A 10,892-nucleotide genomic window follows, 5' to 3' on the forward strand; every position below is an offset into this window, starting at 1 on the left:
AAATTGTTTATGTGCAGTAAGAGAACATCACATTTTAGCAGTTCAGAGTCTAGCTAGTGCCCCATGAGGAGCAGTCATGAGCTATTTTTAATTTTTGTTTTCATTTCCAGTTCCTCTTTCTGTTTGAGGCCAAGGTCAGAAGATAGGACTTCAATCCAAGACATCCACATTTTTACCATTGACGAACTTTTGTTGAGCAGGAGGATGCATGCACAACACATCTGTTGTCAGCCTATACTTTGTCCCTTCTGTCCCTATGTTGTAGGATAAGTTGTCTAATCATCAGATGTGACAATGACTATGTAGTGCATTTAAGGTCAAGTTAGATTATATAGGCTACCTATATAATCTAACTTGACCTTAAATGCAGAAATAAAATGATCATTAGGCCTTGGAAGAGCCTTCAAGGTGAGAGAACTTGATTATTTAGCTAGGAAATGAAAACATGCCTGGGGGTCCAGTTGAGTTTCTTCTAGAGGTGATTTTTTTTCCTTTGGACCTGGTTATGAACTCTTCTGTTTGGCCCATTGTATTTAAACAAAGAAATTGTTTTCTAAAGCACAACACTGTTATTCCCTTCTGCTAAGTTGAGAAGCAATCGAGGGTTATGGGATGTCCATGAAAACATCATCCAATAAATTTACACTGTGTTTGGGGGTTCTGGAGAAGAAATACACTGTAAAGCTATACTTCCATTTGGGGAAGGGGAATGAATCTGTTGGTGAGCTATGCTTGTTTTCTCAATAAGAGTAAATAACTCATGATCAAAGAAAAGAGATTCCTTGAGTGAAGCTAGACAATGCCTGGAAACCATACTGGAGTGTCTCTACAACAAACTGAAAAATGTATATCCTTAACATTATATGTGGGTTCCCATTCCTTGGGACTATGCCTTGTTCGTAGGCTGGTACTGACCTCAGCAGAAGCAATTTTACAAGTGGGATTAAGATCCAATGTTTGCAAGATTAATACTTGCTACTAATTGTATGAGGTGAGCTTAAGTACCAGAAGGAACTTAAAGAAGGAAGTCAACCTTCTGAAATATTTAAAGAACATCTATTCTACTCTGTTCAAATAGTTGGTGAATAACATACATAGCCCTTAATTAAATTCAGAGCAGTAGCTATGATCTGGGAAAATACAAGTGAGTTTAAATTTTTCTTAAGCAGCAAAAGAAGGCCACAGTATATCTAAAGTAACAGGAGGCAGATCAGAAAGAACAGAGAAAACTTCTCATCGGTTATTAGTTTGTCAGAGTACAATAATAGGCAAGATTCATAGGAGAACAAAGGGAAACAAAAATAGCATCAGGCAATTTGACAGTTAATTACATTTGCTGTGTTCGACATTGTCAGTCACCAGCATCATGTGAGGATGGGGGGTGGAAGTTTTCTACCTCTGAGGTCTCTGGAAGATTCCTAACAATTCTTAGTTTAAAGGAAGAATATAGTTAATATCCAATTGGCCTGTCCACTAATTTTTTGTTTTGGGTTTTTTTTTTTAGATCAGGAAATACACAAGTAGATGGCAAATGGTTAATTGGCATAACGTGGAAAAAGATCTAAAAATATTATGAACCATATGAAGGGTGACCAAGATTTCTCCTTGACCAAACTCTGGCCAACTAGACCTCAATGTCGGTCTACAGACATTACACACTCTTGGACATAAGGTATATGAAAAACTGTTCAACATCACTAATCATCAGGAAAATGCACAGCAAAACCATAATGAGATGGAGATATTGATCCCTCACTCTCGTAAGAATGGCTATTTTCAAAAGGACTAAAGATAAAAACTGCTAGCAGGATATGGAGAAAAATGAACTCCTGTGAATGACTGGTGGGAATGTAAACTAGTGCAGCCATTATAGAAAATAATATGGAGGTTCTTCAAAATATTAAAAATAGAACTACCATATGAACCAGGAATCCCACTACTAGGTATATGTCTAAAGGAAATGAAACCAGCAGGTGTTATGATTTAGATGTGGTGTCCTCGAATGCTCACATGTGAGACAATGCAAGAAGGTTTGGAGGAGAAATGATTGGGTTATAGCCTTAGCCTAATTAGTGAGTTAATTCTGATGGGATTGACTGAAGTGGTAGGGTGTGGCTGGAGGAGATGGAAATTGGGGTGTGGCTTTGGGGTATATATTTTTATCTGGCTTTTATCTCTCTCTCTCTCTCTCTCTCTCTCTCTCTCTCTCTCTCTCTCTCTCTCACACACACACACACACACACACACACTCCTGGTCACGTGATGTGAGATGCTTCCTTCCACCACCCTCCCCTGCCATAACCTCAAGCCTCAAGGAATGGAGTTGGCTTTCTATGGACACCTCTGAACCTGTGAGCCCTCAAATAAACTTTACCTCCTCTATAATTATGCTGGTTGGCTCCTTGACTCACAGAAACAAAAGAGGTGACTAAAACAGCATGTCAAAGAGACATCTGTATTCTCATGATTATTGTTACACTATTCACCGTAGCCAAGATATGGAAACAATTTGAGTGTTCATCAATTGATAACTGTATTAAGAAAATGCAGTAGATTACTAGGTAAATCTAAAAACAATGACATCCTATCTTTGTGCATGCCGGATGGGACTGAAGATCATTATGTTAAGTAAAATAAGCCAGGTAAACAAAAACAAATACTGCTGCCTGATCTTATGTGGAATCTAAAACAGTTGATCTAGAGTAGAATGGTGGTTATAGGGAGCTTGGGAGAATAGGGAGGAAGAGAACTTGGAAAGAGATTGACTGATGGGCATTCAGAGTAGAGTGACTATAGACAATGATAAAATTGTCTTCGTATTTCAAAAAGTTAGATGAAAGGAGTTTGGAAGTTTTCACTATAAGAGTAATAATAAATGAGGAGAGAGATACTTAGCTTGACTTAAACATTAAATACAATGCATTTCAAAACATCACATGGTAACTCATAAATATGTATGACTTTATTGTTCTTATTGGTTAAAAACAAATTTAATTTTAAAAAAATGATATGAGAAATGGATGTTAAATACGTTGAATACGTAAGGCTTCTAGCATGAAATAACTACTGTGGTACTTCAAATGATCATCAAAGTCATAAAGTTATCAAAAACAGGGTAAATTTGTAGTGCAGTATGCAATTATTTTTGGACATGATCCACTAGTCAAATAAAAAAAGTAATCTAAAAGAGAAACATATGATAAACACATTATTCTGTGGCTATTAATTAGACAACCCAGGTAACAAAGTTTCTCCTGCCTCTTCCTCTCTGGACCAATTAGCACCCAGGCATCAGGCAGAGGTCAAGTACAACAACACTGGCAGAAGCACAGACCCGCTTTTTCTCAGACACATTTCTGCAGCATACGATCAAAGATGCCAAATAATTCGCTTCCTTCTCTGCAAAGGAGATGACATTTTTCTTTCACACTGATGAAATATTTGTTAATATTTTATATTGTTTGGCACATCAAAAACTAAAACCATGGCAGCTCAATGCAGATGATTTCATCCGCTTCCCTCCCCATCTCAATAAAAGACTTAATCAACCACCAAAAAACTTGTAACTGAATCTTCTTTCTGTCCATTTGAGATGTATTTGAATCTCTTACAAATCACAAGTGTCTTTTCTCAGTGACAGGAAAGTCATTTCTTTGACCACGAAGCAGGATAAGGCATCTGTCTCTCAACCTCATCCGAGGAGAGAAATCGAACTCCCATTATTCCTGTAGAACACACTCGCTTGAAATAACTGCACTAACGTTGACCCTACTCTAACTTTTTTCATTGCACTGACACTGAGCTTCACTCACCACCCTGTCTGCTCCCTCATTACCTCATTCCCCTTTGAAACACCTAGTCACCCCTATACAAATCAAAGTGAAGTTCTGTTCACACTGGATCTGCCTCCATTTCGTAAAAATATATTGTTGATTAAAAATGTACCCTCACCACATTAACTAGTGTCCAGATTTGTTTATCTCTGACAGGGAACAATACAATCCATTTCAACAAAGACCCATGGATCCCTGACAAATCAATTATCCCATCCTAACTAAAAAGAAAAGGTTAAAAAAAGGAATGAATGTTCCATTCTATCACTTTCTGGTAGTACCTCACATATTGTGATTGCCTGTTTTTTAGTATTTTCCAATCTATTGGAAGTAATATGCATTTAATAAGAGTTTTATTTCAAATTTCCTTTTTATTACTGATATAACTATAATTTGTATTTTTATTTTATCAAACTCCCATTTCTTTATTTTTCCCATTTTATATTAGTTTGTTTTCATACCATTTCAAAACTTTTCTTATGTGTATTCATAAATAAATTTTCTTCACCATATGCATTGTACATAGCTTTTAAAATACTTTTTTATAGTATTATTAGATAAACAGATGGTGTTATTTTTAACAGTCAAACTCATCAATCATTTGTTTTTGATTCATGCTTTGTGTTTTGCTAAAGAAGTCCTCTCCTAACTTGGATAAAATATATCTAAATACAGGTAATTCTATATATGTGTGATTGTGTTTGTGTTCAGTCTTAGCCTGTGGCTAAGATGAAAGGTAGGGTCTGCCATTAAAATGTCTGCTAATACTCTAAATTAATTAGGATCTCAACCAATAAATAATTTAAGTTGGACAAGATAGATGGATGATTTAGGGGAAAAAATATAAGACCATGAATCTTCCACAAAAGACTTATAAACTCGGATCATTCATTAATACTTCTACAAAAATAAAACTAATAACTTTCAAGTAGGGAAATAATGGAATAAATAATCATTTTTACTTCATCTGACAAAAGGAGGTATCAGAATTATTTGAGTTGCCATCATACAAAATCCAACTCAAACATTTTCAAAGAATGACTTAATCTCAGTATCCTACCTTCCTTCAATGTTCAGTATAAGTCAACAATGTAATAAAAGAACCATTTGTTTCATTTTTTCCTGTGTCTCTCTTCTGCCTGCCAAGTGATCCTCTCCCTCCCTCCCTCCCTTCTTTCCTTCCTTCCTTCCTTCCTTCCTTCCTTCCTTCCTTCCTTCCTTCCTTCCTTCCTTCCTTCCTTTCTTTTGTACCAAGGATTGAATTCAGTATCTGAGCCACATTCCCAGCCCCATTTTTTATTTTATTTAGAGACAGGGTCTAACTGAGTTCCTGAGCACCTCGCAGTTGCTGAGGCTGGCTTTGAACCTGTGATCCTCCTGCCTCAGCCTCCCTAGCTGCTAGGATTACAAGCATGTGCCACTGTGCCTAGCAATATTTAAAAACAACAACAACAACAACAACAACAAAACTTACTCCATGATCTTCAAGTGGAAAATTCTTTCTCCCAAAATTATTATGTGAATTCAACAAAATTGCAGTCAGAATCAAAATAAGGGGCATATGAATGTGTGTGTGCACACATGTTTGTGTGTGTGTATACTTTAATGACCTAATTCTAAAAGTTATGTTAAATGCACAGTCTCTGATTAAAGATTAAATATTCCTATTATTAGTACCACCCTACTCTCAGCTGTTTCCACTAAGGAAACATTAAAGATTTTGGAGATCTTTCTTATATTCTAGATATTTTATATTTTCTTTAGTACATTATATAAAATATATATGGAAAAAGAGAAAAGGGGAGAAAGAAAGAATCAGTTTTAATATTTTAAATACTACAGAAAGATTTTTTCCAGTTTATCTATGAATATTTTCTCTATGATATCTAAGAATGTAAATTTACATGAAATGTTCCAAGCAGACTAGATAACAATTATGATTGGATTTCTAGGACTATTCCTAAAGAAAAGATCAAGAATTTTTGTATTTTAAAAATGTTTCATGAGGTTGGGGTTGTAGCTCAGTGATAATGCACTTTCCTAGCATGTGTGAGACACTGGGTTTGAGTCTCAGCATGGCAAATAAACAGATAAATAAAATAAAGGTCTGTCAACAACTAAAACCATGTTTAAATAAATAAATAAATAATATTTCAGAATAGTTCAAAACATTTGTCATTCTAGCTCAGTCTTCTTTTGACAGTGATCTGCTTTAGTGCATCTCATGGGTCTCTACGGCTCTAACCCAGTGACAATGGTTCTAGTATCATCTGGGTGAGCATATGTCACAGACATGTCTACCAACAACATGTAAGTCTGCAGTATTCATGAAACAGTACATTCTATCTATTTCTTTAAACAGCAGAGGCCCAATAATTTGAAATGAAATTGGCAGCTAACACAGGAGTGTGAAATCAGTGTTGGCATCAACAGAAGAGGTTTTCATATTGCTTCTTAGTCACACTCCCAGTTTTTCCTCTCACTGCCCGGGTGTAAAATATTCTTTTCTTTTTTCTCCTTAACAGGTGTTACAAAGAGTCAATTTTCATGCTATGCTCTTTGTTGAATTTTTGAAAAATGTTTAACCTTAACAGAGATTTTGAAAAAAGGCTTCTCCATGGGAACTAAATGTTATTTTATATCAGTCACATTAAGATTCTTATGGTTATTTTTCATTTTGTGCAATCTGTAGAGGTCTCAAGCATCAAAAATTGAAAGGGCATGCATTATAACAAAGTCACTGTTTAAGTTGCCATTTTTATGACATTTGAATTCTTCAACAGTATTGAAAATAACTTAGTACACCTTGCCATCAACACAGGGTGCTGTGTTCAAAGAAGAGTTTAATCAAACTGACTAGAACAGCTCAGCTATCCTTCATGCATTTATTCTGTTGTGTGAGAAATATTGACCTTGAAGGGTAAGGAAAATTTCTTGGAAGAATATACGTATCAAATTAAATGAGTATTTGAACAAGTAGGTATATTAGTAGATTAAAAGCTCATTCAGGTCTGCCAGAACCTTAAGGAGAGAAAGAAATAACTTAAGAAGGAGGTGAGGGACAGAAACATGGATAAATTTTTAGTCTTTTAATCTCTAACGAGTGAGCAACCAAGAACACTAAAATTTCAGCCAAGGGGAATTAGATCCCCTAAAATCTGAGATAATACATATAAAGGAATCAGGCAAAAAGTCTCAAAAGTTCTACACCCACCAAATGGAAAATTCAAATGATTCTGTAAATTGTTAACTTAAGCCTGTGTGCTTGAGGGAATCTGGGATTCTCCAGATCTGTGGATTCTCCCTCTCATCCCTTGGTTAAAATCATCATGGGCTATAACTCATGTAAGTACATAACATGTTTTGATGAGGCTCAAGTTCTCCACAGAAAGAATCATAGATGGAGCAACTCAATACATCCTCCTTGGATGACCTGTGAAAGCCACTATGGAGTTGGAACATTTTGAGCAGGCTTCCATTTAAAATTTTATTTGAATTTCAACCAATTTCCAAGAAACTGGGAAATTCAACAGGGATTTGTGTATTTCACTCATTTATTTATTAATTCATTCAAAAAATATCCTCTATGTGACCAGAAGAGTAGTGAGTCTAATTACTAATCATACCAGATATTTAAGTCTTACTATTTTTTGTATATCTATTATATTCAGTGACAAAAATTAGGAAAAATATCCAGTGAAATCAGGAAATAATGTAATGATAATCACAAAAAAATTAAGTAGGTAAATTAAAATAAAGACCTGATAAATTTTTATTTTAAATTTTTTTTCTAATTTATATTTTAATTCATTTTTAAAATAAACAAAAAATCCAAAATAGTAAAGAAAGACATTTTTAAAGGAGTATATATAAAAGAACTCTCACATCTATTTTACAAGCAACAGATGTAAGAGAATAAAATGTGTTTTAAGTTGACAAGAATTTTCAGCTCAGATAGTTCAATTTACTAGGTAATTACTTATCTTTAGGCTTTATCTTAAGTGCTTAAATTTTATTGATAAGAATAAAATCCTACAATAATTGTTTTAGAAAAATATTTTTTTAAAAAAACAGTTTGTGTGTCCTTATTCTTCACTTATACCACATAACAAGCAAAATATTCCATAGCAACATACACTGACATTTGAGAGGGAAAATATTGTTATTAAAGTAGTGCACATAATAGAAAATTATATAACAAACATGAAGAAGTGCATATAAAATTTACACCAGGATAAATTCATAATCCACTGTGGGTCTAATCACTTCTTAGTAATGTCACTGCTACATCCATGTATCAACTCATCATTCTCCTTCTCCTGGTTTATTTCACTAGCTTCCTAACTGCCCTCTCTACTTGTATCTTTATATTCATAGGAACTATCCTTAAAATGTATTCAGAGTGACATTGTTAAAATTTCAGTTAAGGGGAGTTTCAACAGGGTGGTCCAGAGGGAGGCATCATTCTGTGTTGCTCTGTGATCCAGATCTCACCTAGTCAGAATACTGCTTCTCTGAGAGTGTTAGAGGACCCCTATACAGCTACACTCTGCAGAAATCACCAGTGCTGTGACCTCACAGGGCTCCAGGCCTCAGTGTTCGAGCAGGACCCAAAGCCTGAAATTCCAGTCCATGCAACACTCAGTGAGCACCTTAGCAGAATCACTGATCAACACATCTGCAGACTACCAAGACTTCACTCTGCTCCCACGCAGGTCTCTCAGTTGCTACCAACTCACAGCACAACGCCATCACCTGGCTCCCCCACCTTGCCAGACACCCCGGCACTGAAAGCAGACCACCGCCATCTTGGCTCAACATTCTCGCCATATTAGGCAGGGGAAGTTCCCAGATCAAATCTCCAGAGGCCAGTGGATCATCACAGAAATCACCAGCGCTGTGACCACCCATGCAGAAATCAGAGCCTCTGAGCTCAAGTAAGTCTCTGGACTCTAGACCCAAAGCCCGCAGTTCTAGCTCATGCATGGCTCAAAAGTGGCTTAGTAGAAACACTTACCAGCTCCTCTGCAGAATTCCAGACTGCATGCTGCTCCCACGCAGAGTACTCGGCTGCTACCTACCACAGCACAAGGCCGTTGCCCAGCTTCCCCCACATCACCAGACACCCTGGCGCTGGAAGCAGACCAACTCCATCTTGGAAAACCTTCCTTGCCATTTTGTGGTGTGCATGGCTATCAGATCAGATCACCATTTGAGCAGGTACCTGACTTTCATTTCTACCCCGCTCTGCAACAGCGTTAACTGAGCACAGTGGCCACCCAACACAAGAACAGTTCTCAATTGGACAGGAGTACAATGCCAAAGGGCGCTGCCCACCTTGTGTGAGCCTGGGGGTGAGAGGTCCTGCAATTAGGACCTAATAAATAAGAGAGGGGAGGGGACTAAAGTCTGGAGCATAACAGAGAGATCAGGATTTGGGAAATCTTCAGGCAAGAGAGGGAGAGGATACCAGTTGACCCATGAGGCGCTATTTCTCTTCTGGGACTGGTGGGCAGCACTACTCACTTCCAGATGCTCCACACCAGGTCCAGTCTTCACACCCTGGTTACCTACACTATCCTGAGGGCAGAGACCCCCTACTGCCCTCATCCCCACCTCCTGGAAGAGAAAGAAACGGATCACTAAGAGTATTTTTTTTTCCTCTTCTTATTTCTCTTCTACCCTTCTATCCTCTGGCCCTCACATCTCCAACATATGTAAAATCAAGAACTTTGCATAAAATAGGACTTTGAGGACTGAGTCACCTGAATAATATAATATAGAGGAATTGCATAAGCCCTTTTTTTCTTTTTTTCCTTTTTTCTCTTTTTTCTTCTTTTTCTTCTCTTTTTTCTTTCTTTCTTTCCCTTTTTTCTCTTTCTTCTTCTTTCATCCTACAAATACTATTTTAACATCCTATATTTTTCTAAAAACTTATGTATCTTTGTTTTATGTACTCTACTGTCTTCCCACATAATTGAATATCCCAAATTACTTCCTATGTATTCTCCTGCTACTAACCCACTTCACTAGTTTCCTCCTTCACATTTACTAAGATATAATAACTATATACCCTCACATTTTCTCCCCTCAGCATGTTGTCCCACGCCTTGACCCCCAGTTTATTGTTCACTGACAGAAACTATAAACCTTTTTATGAAACTACTGATTATATTTTAAATAATAATTGAATCCAACAATTCTGGACATTGAGACTAAACTGTAATATCTTAATAACAACAATTTGTTCAGATTGTTGATTTTGGGATTTGTTAACATTGTACTTTCCCACAAAGGAGAGATCTTGGAACCCTACAAGAGCACTACAGATCTATAGGGTAAAAACAATAACACACCAGACCCACAGAGTTGGATAGGAAGACATATGAGCCACATGAAAAGACAAGGGAATAAAGTGTCACAAACAAATCAAGACAATGAATCATTAAAAGAATTGACATCGACAACAGATAAAATGACAGATAAAGATTTCAGTATATACATGGTTAAAATGTTTTGATATCTCAAAGAAGACATAAGAGAACAAATACAGGCAGTGAAAGATCACTTCAACAATGAACTACATAAACAAATCCAAGAAGCAAAAAAATCACCTCAACAGGGAGATAGAGATTATACAAAAAATTCCAAACAGAAATCCTTGAAATGAAAGAAATAATAAACCAAATTAAAAACTCAAATGAAAGCATCACCAACAGAGTAGACCACTTAAAAGATAGGACATCAGACAATGAAGATCAAATAAATCATCTTGAAAAGAACATAGACCACACAGTGAAAATGATAAGAAACCATGAGCAGAATATTCAAGAAATATGAGATAGCATAAAAAGACCAAACTTAAGAGTTATTGGGATAGAGAAAGGCATAGAGGTCCAAACCAAAGGAATGAACAATCTATACAATTAAATAGGATCAGAAAACTTTCCAAACATGAAGAATGAATTGCAAATCCAAATTCAAGAAGTCTACAGGACGCCAAATGTACAAAATCACAAAAGACCCACACCAAGACATATTATAATGAACATGCCCAAT

The 10,892-nt window shown here is 36.3% G+C and overlaps 1 pseudogene; it reads right to left on the reverse strand.

Moving 5' to 3' along the window:
- LOC101962205 (tRNA methyltransferase 10 homolog A pseudogene) overlaps positions 1–8,819 on the reverse strand; it is a 176,090-nt pseudogene extending 167,271 nt beyond the window's left edge.
- Between the last annotated feature and the right edge of the window lie 2,073 nt (positions 8,820–10,892).

Source organism: Ictidomys tridecemlineatus, chromosome 14 (genome assembly GCF_052094955.1).
Source record: "Ictidomys tridecemlineatus isolate mIctTri1 chromosome 14, mIctTri1.hap1, whole genome shotgun sequence".
Lineage (NCBI taxonomy): Eukaryota > Metazoa > Chordata > Mammalia > Rodentia > Sciuridae > Ictidomys > Ictidomys tridecemlineatus.